This window comes from Ricinus communis, chromosome 10 (assembly GCF_019578655.1).
Source record: "Ricinus communis isolate WT05 ecotype wild-type chromosome 10, ASM1957865v1, whole genome shotgun sequence".
Classification (NCBI taxonomy): Eukaryota; Viridiplantae; Streptophyta; class Magnoliopsida; order Malpighiales; family Euphorbiaceae; genus Ricinus; species Ricinus communis.
In genome coordinates, this window is record NC_063265.1 from 24,482,483 (window position 1) to 24,492,575 (window position 10,093).

At 36.5% G+C, this 10,093-nt stretch overlaps 1 non-coding gene across 1 annotated transcript; it reads right to left on the minus strand.

Annotated features, from left to right (window-relative positions):
• Positions 1-8,715: 8,715 nt before the first annotated feature.
• LOC112536500 lies at positions 8,716-8,822 on the minus strand. Its single transcript, XR_003080496.2, has one exon. It is a non-coding gene; the product is annotated as a small nucleolar RNA R71 (small nucleolar RNA).
• Between the last annotated feature and the right edge of the window lie 1,271 nt (positions 8,823-10,093).

A 10,093-nucleotide genomic window follows, 5' to 3' on the forward strand; every position in this document is an offset into this window, starting at 1 on the left:
TCAGTATGCCTCCATTGTCAAAATCGCACCTTGTGCTTTTCATGCATCCATGCTTTGAGATTTTAAGTGATAAATGGATACAATGTCAGAGCATGCTCTAAAGAAAAGTGTTGTTTGGATATTTATATTAATTTATATATCATATTTGTTGTCTTTTGGAATAAGAAAGGGGGAGAGGAGATTGTATTCTTGACTTCAAATTGCAAAAGATAGATGAAGTGTGAGTTTTGGAATCACACAAGGATCAAATAAGTAAAAGATAAAGAGAACCTCGAGAACAATTCTCTCTCCGTTCAGTTCTTAAAATCACATTTGAATATTTTACTATAATCAACATTTGATTGCTATCTTTGGGTTTTGCAAACTCACTCAATAACTTAGGTTATATTCAAGGATATTGCAAACTCACTCAACAACTTAGGTTATATTTGATATGATATAATGAAGCATGTAATGGAATCACCATTATATTACATATTTCATTACTTTGTTTATTAAAACTTTTTTAATGTAATGTAATAAAAATTACCCAAGTATAATCAATTATTCTTATTTTGATGAAATGTTCAATACATAAAAAATTTTATATAGCCAGGATTACTTTATTTTTATTTATTTTACTTTTATTAATATAATTTAAATATCTCCAACAACCACCATCTGATGACCGGTGATCAGATTTTAGCAACCGATGACTAAATTTCAGCGATCGAGGATCGAATTTTGGCAACCGACGACTAAATTCCAGCGATCGACGATCAAATTCGAGTGACTAATGACCGGATTCTGACAACCGATAATATTTTTAAAAAATAATAATTTTTAATAATTTATTTTAATATGTTATTTTTATACTAACTATTATAAATAAATTAAATATTAAATTTTTTTATTACAACTAAACATGGTAATGGAATAATGAATACATTGCATTCCGTTGCTTCTTTGATTTCATTACTTAGTTGATTACATTACATTGTGTTCTACCAAGCACAGCCTTAGTGTTTTAGTAAGCTAACACTGAACCTCTTTCCTTAGTATATCAATCCCTCACCAAGTCTTTTTTTACCTTTGAACTTTTAATGAAAATTCAACAACTAATTACTTGTGCTTTTAATACTTAGACTCATACAAAAACCTTCACAAGTGCATAGAAGCTCTTGCAACTTATTCAAGATTAACTATACACAAAAATAGTGAGAATAAGGTGTGAAAAAGAAAATCAATGAATATGGCTCTTTGGAAGGTTGTTGATAAATAATAAATGTCTCTTAGAGGAGATATTTATTTCCTCTAACTATCAAAGAGATGTTACAAATAGGTACAAGGCCAAATCTTTGCTTATAGCTTTAGATAATGTATTAAATGAACCGTCAGAGCATATCGCGATTGCTACACCTGAATCACGGACGCAACTGGCTTTTCGCGGTTAAGATGCTTTTGTTGCGGTTGCAAAACTTAAAGTGGCAACGATTATGATCCACATGGCACTCCATGATATGCCGTGTCGGAAGTAACTGTTGTCTATTTTCTTGATGTTTATGGAAATCACGTTTGCCAAACCTGAGATGCGGGTACAATACCTATTGCCTTTTCAAAATTTAGCTTTGTGGGGGCGATTTTGTTGCTCGCGATCGTGAAAATTTTTGCCCTTTGAATTCTCCTTTTCGCGGGTGCTATCCTTTTGCGGTCGCGATATGCCCAATAGCTTCAACGGTCAAGTTTATTATGAAAATCACGTTCACAACATGCTTATAATAGCCGCAATTTACAAGGAAAAAAATTAAAAATTTGATTTGATTAAGCCCCAATGATGAAGCTCCATAAAGAACATTTTAAAGCCAATGTTAAATGCTCCCCGCCTATATCTTTTTAGAAAACCCTCCTTTTTTAGATGAAGTTTTTGAATCTAAGATTCTCTCTCCTTTATCTTAAAGATCTTTTATTTAACCTCCCCTTTTGTCATTTTATGGTGTGCCATTGATAATGTTCTCCAATTTAGCTCTCTATTGATAATATAACTTAACTCTATTTGCTAAGTGATGTAAACCTTCTAGGAAGAGAAGGATACACGCCAAGATCGATACTTATAAGGTTTGCCAAAAGATATTTGTGGAACTATCACCCTTATTTATAAAGAAATAAGATCAATAGCTATAATGGGATGAACTTAATTAATCCTAGAAACTAACAAGTTAATAGAATTAAATTAAGGTAGAAGTGAAATCAAAACCTAAACAATAAGTTTTAATCTCAAGAACACTTAAAGAAACTCTTTAAGCAAAAACAAGGTTTTCTATTCAATCGAAGATATATGTTTGCCGAATTACATAGCTCTATTTATAGAGTTTAAAACATAATAATCCTAATCCTAGAATGACTAGGATATGTGGTCAAGATTCCTAAATAAATAAAACTTTGAATTAAAAGAAAAGAAAACTCTTATTTTAACTTGGACTTGTGATGTGCATAGTTTTACACATATTTGCTTGCATATTATTGTGTATGTTCTTAGCAATTATTGTGCTTTTATTTCCAGATCACCCGTGTTTTGTCTTCTTTTGCATTTCAGGAGCATTTATAGGACTGTCATCGGTGTTTAAGCAATTATAAATTAATACATGTGGAAATGGATGAGAATTCATCAAGATCGGACAAGAGCTCGCGTTGCACACATTGAGCACGCTCTGAGTCAAGGCCGTGCTGGTCACCACGGCCTGGACTCTAGCCGTGACCAACCATGAGCTTTTGATCCTTGAAATTGGCACTTTGGGCACGGTTTCCGTAGCCACCACGGCCTCCAGCACGGCCCGTGGTGGCTCAGCACCGGCGAGGGCACGGCCATGAGGAAACCCGAATCTGTGAGATTCAAATGTCTAGTACGGGTTGGACTCTAACACGGCCTTGACCACGACCATGTTGAAACAAATATATAAGGAAAATGAATTTTTTAGAAAGAGGGGGAAGGAGTGACATAGAGCCTGGTACGGTTCGGCTTTACACTGCGATGAAGTGCGAGAGAGTTGCAGGGAGGAAGAATCCCGGAATCGCAAGGTTTCGAGTGCAAAATAGTAGTGGAGCAATTCAAGAGGCAATTTGGGAGATTAATCAAATTGTAGATCCATATTTGGAGCTGTTCATCCAATTCGAGAGAAAAGGGTGTACATGTTTTATTTTCATTATTCTTTCATTGTAATTGATTTCCTAGATTGTTTTAAACATGAACATGTTTAGCTAGACTGATTAAATCTATTGGGATTTCTTTACTATGTTGGCTTAATATTATATTGTTGGATTGTTTGAGTTGGTTTTATATTCTTCTTGCTTTCAGTATTAATAAGATGGCATTATTCATGAGACGTTGTGAATTGTGGTGTTTAGATTGCTTTGTGTGATTGAGAAGTCCATTTGGCAATTGGAATTTTGAATAGCAAGAACTAGTTAATAATCACTTAGAGATAAGGATAATTAACTAGCCGGAATAAGAATTAACAAAGCTTAATAGAGGCGGATTAAGGCTTAATGCTAATTTAAGAATCAATCGTTAGGAAGAGATTCCAACTTTAGGTTATTAGGTTTAGGAATTCGGTTATCGAGAGAGAGAAATCGAATTCAGTTAAGAATTCATCCACGGGTAGCATAATTGGATTCATCAATCCTTTATCTTTTGTTTGATCACCAACTATTTTAAGTTCCCTTTGAGTTTGCTTTCTTATCTTGGTTATTTCATTTATCCATTCATTCCTGCATCTCCCTTAGAACTTAGCTTGTAGCTATTAGTTAGTTTAGAAATTATTCATCATTCATCTTAGGTTAATATAACAAAGAACAAAGAAGTAACTCTGGGCTTTCACTTTCCCGAGGAATACGACCTTGATACTCGCCATTAGTGCTAGACTGCATCGATAGGTACACTGCCTTAGATTGTAGCTAACACAAATAACACACATCAACTTGTTAAAAGAAAACTCCTAGTTTGACTTGGATTTTGATTTTGAATATTCAACCTTGGACTTGGGCTTTACGTTTGGGCTTGAATTCAACATAAATCAAAGTTGATCTTCATGTCTTTACATTGGGCTTTAATCCATGAATGAAATACAATTAATCAAAGTTGAATCTTGATCTTCTAAGTCCAACTCGCTATCCTTGCTTCTTGAATGCATCTTATCTATCACGTGGACCATGAAAGAACACAAGACAGCCTTGAATCTCTTGCTTCTAGCTCGTGTGATTGGACTCTCATACTTCAATGGATCCATTCGTGGCTTGCTTGGTGGTAAAGGACCAGCCTTGATTTCATCACTAAGCTCTTTTCTTTTTCTTATCTCAAGTCTTCTCTCCCTTTTGATATTTTTTTTAAAGACTTTTTTCTTTTTTTACCTCAATGCTTCTCTCTTCCCCTTTGTCAAAACAAAAACAAGAAAAGCAAGGAGAAAAATTAAAGCATAAGCATAAGAATTTGCACATAAAGATAGAGATGTATGATTAAGAAGAGATATGCCATAAACATTGAAAGTGAAAAGTAAGATTTTAATTAAAATTAGAGGAATTGAAAACAAACAAAGCAAAAAACAAAACTATAAGAGCAATAAAAAAAATAAAAAGAATAAAAGGCATGCCAAGCCTAGTCCGTGTTCTCCTAATCTTCAACCTCTTCTTTTTCTTCACTAGTGTCCTACTCATCCATATCACATGAGGTTGTCCCTATGGTCTTTTCTTGGATCTACCTCATGTCTAAGTGAAGTTTGGTGAAGAAGCCTACAGATTTTGTTTATTCTCTTTTCATGCTTCTCCATAAACTTGAGCATTTTTTCTTCAAACCTGTTTGTCTTTATGAACTAAGAAGGGAGAGGGGGGCTTGAATTGGTGAATTCAAAGAAGGATGGGAGACTAAAATTTTTGCTTAAAGAAGAATACAAAATAAGTAAACAGAAAAGAATAAAAGAGTTTATAGTTGTTCAAACATTAATAAACCCTACGTCTATTCTCCAATTCACAATTGGATATTTATTATACTTTCACTCTTTACAAAATGGAGTTTTCCTAAGCTCACTCATAATTTAGTGTTTTAGGACTTATACCAAACCTTGCACTTTGTATTTTAATGGCTCACACACAACCTTCACAAGATTTTTACCTAGACTAACTCTTAAACCCAAATCCAAATATTTTGATTAACATTCAAACCTCACTGGAGCATTCAATCTCTTATAACAACCAAAATTGAAGAAATTAATTGCAAGAAGAAGAAAATTTGAATGCACAATAATGTAAGCTCTCAAAGGTTATTGATCAACCATTAAAAGCCATCGTTACATATGAAATCCCCAAAAAGCTACCAAGTTTAATTTAAGACAATTCATTAATTGCACTTGTTAGGATGTAAATTGCAGTCGAGATTCTTATTCGTGGTTGCGAAATCTGAAATGCCTCCAACGGCTATTTGACATGGCAGCATGGCATTGGCAGCTTTTTGAAATGACCTTTGGCGGTTTCTAACAGACACTTGAACCTTTAAAGTTTACGGTCACATCCTTTTGAGATGCAGTTGTGATTTAAATATTTCCAACTTATTTCCTACTGCCTTGAAACTTCTCAAGTTCGTGGTCGCACCATCGCTTGGTATGGTCGCGATTTAGAACTTTTGTGAGCTAGAAGTCTCTGCCCTAAAAATGCACATTTTCACGGTTGCAACTTCTTGGTGCGATTGCGATTTAGGATGATATTTTCTTGAATTAAACTACAACATCAAAACTTAAAAGAACATTAGATCACAACTTCAATTTATTTGTTAAGATCAAAATTAGGGATAAAACTATATGATAAATCATTTAGGCTAATAATCTCCCATTTTTTGATTTGACAAATAAATTGATTAAGAAGATATAAAATTGAAATAGTTAACTTTATATAGTATAAGACTTGAAGTCTTGCTCCTTTAAAGTCTTGCTCCCCCTCAAATACTGCATATAAGATATATATTGTATATTCTTTTCCCTTTTGTCAAATTTAAAAAAGGTTAAAGAAGAACAAGAAAGCTAACTCATAAACAAACATAGAATAGATAAAGAATGGACAAGCATAGGAGAGCAATGATCTAAACAAACACTAATAAATTGAAAGGAAATGTAGAATTACAAGATGAGATGGGACTTAAGAAAGCAAAAAGTATATAACATGAACGCAAATGATATGAATGGAGAATGATTTTGAAAGATATTTGGAGCCACTTGATTCCTCTTCATTCTTATCCTCCTCCTCACTTAATTTATCATCGGACAACCTCCAAGAGTCTGGGTAAAAAGGAGGGAATCCATGGTATTTTTGCATCTCAATAAGATCTTTATGGACATGCTTAAGAAGCCTATAAAACTTTTCAGACTTTTTGGCTTGCTTGGTCATGAAGATCATTATTTTATCCCTCAAGGTGATCCTTCCTTGGGGACACCCATCTCTTGCTCAGCCTCTCTTCTTTACTCCTTATCTCTTCTACATCTTCTTCTTTCTCTTTACCCTCTTTAATGTGCAACCTTGCTCTTTTATTCTCCCTTGCTTGTTCCATGAAGGAGAAGGCATGATAGGCATCATACTACACATGTTTTCATACCCAATTATTTACATTTTTATTCATGATCATCCCGTTTTATGCTAGAATCATCTGTCTTTTGTCTCCTTTCTTGTTTCAGGTCATTTTCGAAGGACACCATTAATAATCGAGGGAACTACACGTGATTACGGACCAAAATCCATCAAATTGGGAGAGGATTAGCACCCCGAGGGTTGAGCACGGCCTGGACTCCGGCCATGCTGAATTGCTAACTAGTTGCCTTCTAAGAGTGCCTTTTGGCACGGTTTCTGTAGTCACCACAGCCTCCACCACGGGCCGTGGTGGTCAGCACCGGCTTGGGCACGGCCTGGAAGAGGTCAACACAATGGAACCCTAAGGATCAGCATGGCCTGGACTCCGCCCGGTACTCTTGAAGAGAGTATATAGGCAAAAGTTTGATTTTCTTAGAGGAGGCTCGATTTTCTCTGACCTAATTCGAGTATACACTCAATTCACTTATTTTCTAGACCTCAATTGTCGACCTTGGGAGATCAAATTCATCAATTGAGGGAGGATTACACTTGTTTTCAACATCGAGTTGAGGATTAAAACAACATTTGGGAGCATTCAAGAGGCAAATTAGGGTTTGATATTTTGGATTGGAAAATTAGGGTTTCTCATCTAACTTGAAAGAAAAGGGTGTACATACCTTCAATTTTCTTTTCCTTATTTGTTCCTTATTTTGCTTTAACTATGAACATGAGTAGCTAGATCTTTTGAACCAATTGGGGTCTTTATTGTGATGGATTGTGCTTAGTTGTTAGATCTGTAATTGCCTTTCTTGTAATCTTTTTGCTATTTAGTAATAAAGTTTGATTCAGTTAGTTTTTTTTAGAGACGTTGAATTAATTGTTTTGTGGGTTATTTCTTAACATTGAGAAATGCTTGTTACAACTGAAAATTGAATAGTAAGAACTGGTAGTTAACACTTAGAGATAAGGATAATTCACTCGCCGGATTAAGAATTGACAACTCTTAATAGATCTAAATCACGCTTAATGCTAATCTATAATAATCTGATCGGAAGAGATTCCATTAGGTTAGTGCAGGTTTAGGAACTTGGTGAGCTCGAGAGAGGAGCCGAGTTCGATTCAGGATTTAGGCACAGGTAGCAAGATTGGTAATTTATAAAATCAACCTTAGAATTTCATCACTTAGGTCCCCTTTGGATTTGCTTCTTTTATTGTGGTTGTCTTTCGATTGTCAGTTGCTTTTTATTCCTTTATTTGCATTCATAATCATTAGTTAATTAATATAGACTTATCACACTCTATTTCAGACTAGATAACATAGTGAACAGTAGTAACTCTAGGTTCACCCGATCTCCAGGGATACGACCTTGATGATACTCACTAGTGCTAGGCCGCATCGATAGGTTCATTGCCTTAGGTGTAGGTTGCATAAGTAGCCCATCAAGTTTTTGGCACCATTGCCGGGGAGTTAACGGTGAACTAGAGTGAATTGTTTTTGTGTTAATTTAGTCATTATCTGTTTATTTATTTATTATGTATTCTTCATTTTATTGTTATAGTTGATTAGTGGTTGTTTGGCTGTCAGTTTTAGGTAGTTTATGACCAGGAGCTCTAACCCTGATCTCATAAAACCCTTATCTGACCTGGAGCGCTCTCTCAGATTATTGAGACGACGTTTGCAGGTAGTTGAGGAGGGTTAGAGTTACAGTTCAGGTTCAAGGAGTGGACATGATGGAGAACTACAACCCCCAGGCCGATGACAATCAGAGGACGATGTACGAGTTTACTCGACCATCTTTGGATGGGATGAAAACTAGTATAGTCAAACCTGCTGTAGCGGCCAACAACTTTGAAATAAAAGCCAATGTTATCCAGATGATCCAGCAGAGTGTGTTGTTTGGAGGATTGCCCAGCGAGGATCCCAATGCTCATATCTCTAACTTTTTGGAGATTTGTGACACATTCAAGATAAATGGAACAACCGATGACGCCATTCGGTTGAGATTGTTTCCATTTTCCTTGAGGGACAGAGCCAAAAGATGGTTGCAATCTCTTCCACAGCAGACAATTACTACCTGGAAGGCATTGGCCAAAAATTTTTTATAGAAGTATTTTCCTCCCGCTAAAACTGCTAAACTTAGAAATGACATAACTTCTTTTGTTCAGTTTGATGATGGAAGCATGTACGATGCATTAAAGAGGTTTAAGGACCTTTTGAGATGCTGCCCACATCACGAATTGCCAGTGTGGATGCAGGTTCAAACCTTCTACAGCGTGTTGAACCTTACGACGAGGCAAATGGTGGATGCTACAGCAGGTGGGGCGCTAAACAGTAAGACGCTCGAGCAGGCTCAGAATTTGATAGAGGAAATGGCCATGAACAATTATCAGTGGCAATCCTCTAGGAGCCGACCAGGAAGACAAGGAGTGGTTAACCAAGTAGATTCTACAGCAGCCTTGGCAACTCAGGTGGAGCTTCTGACCAAGAAGATTAACCAACTCGTGATGCTTTGCTTGCACGTTGGTCGCGAGTATTATGGTGGCTCGCGATGCTGGCGAATCAGACACGGAGGTATGTTTGCTTCATCTTCCTCTACTTTTCCATCTGTTTCTACTGTGTCTTCTGATGTTGAGTAAGTTGACTATATGGGGAATGCCTTAAGGCAGCAGAATGATCCTTACAGCAACACATACAACCCTGGGTGGCGCAATCATCCCAACTTCAGTTGGAGAAACAATAATGCTCAGGGTCCACCTGGTTTTTAGAGACTTCATCAGCAGCCGCAGCAACAGCTAGTTGGGCCTGCACAAGCTCCTCCACCAAAAAAGAAGTCAAATTTAGAGGAGCTTATGATGAAGTTTGTAATATCTACAAAGATAAGGTTCCAACAAATTGATAGTGCACTTAGGAACCAGCAGTTCTCGATTCAGAACTTGGAGACCCAAATTGGCCAAATCTCTAAGACGTTGTCTGAGAGGCAACAAGGAGCGCTCCCTAGCAACACTGAGTCTAACCCGAGGGAGCACGTGAACGTCGTCACTTTGCGTTCAGGTAAGTTAGTTTCAGCTCCTTCTAAGCCTGTTTTTTATGACTCCACTATTGATATGCAGGTTGAGGCGAGCAGCAAGGTTAGGGAACCTGAGGGACAAAAGGTGAAATCAATTCCAGTCAGGGAATATCAACCTAAGATTCCTTATCCTGCTAGAGGCAAACAAGTAGAGGCGCAAGAGCAGTTCAGTAAGTTTTTAGATATTTTTAGACAACTGCATATTAACTTACCTTTTATTGATGCATTAGAGCAGATGCCGAAGTATGCCAAGTTCTTAAAGGACATACGTAGCAGAAAAAAGAAGTTGGAGGAGGTAGCCTATGTTCAGCTTAACGAGGAATGCTCAGCGATGTTTCAGAGAAAGTTGCCAGAGAAAAGTCACGATCTAGGGAGTTTCACTATTCCTTGAACTTTAGGTAATTTGTGTGTTGATGATGCATTAGCTGATTTGGGGGCCAGCA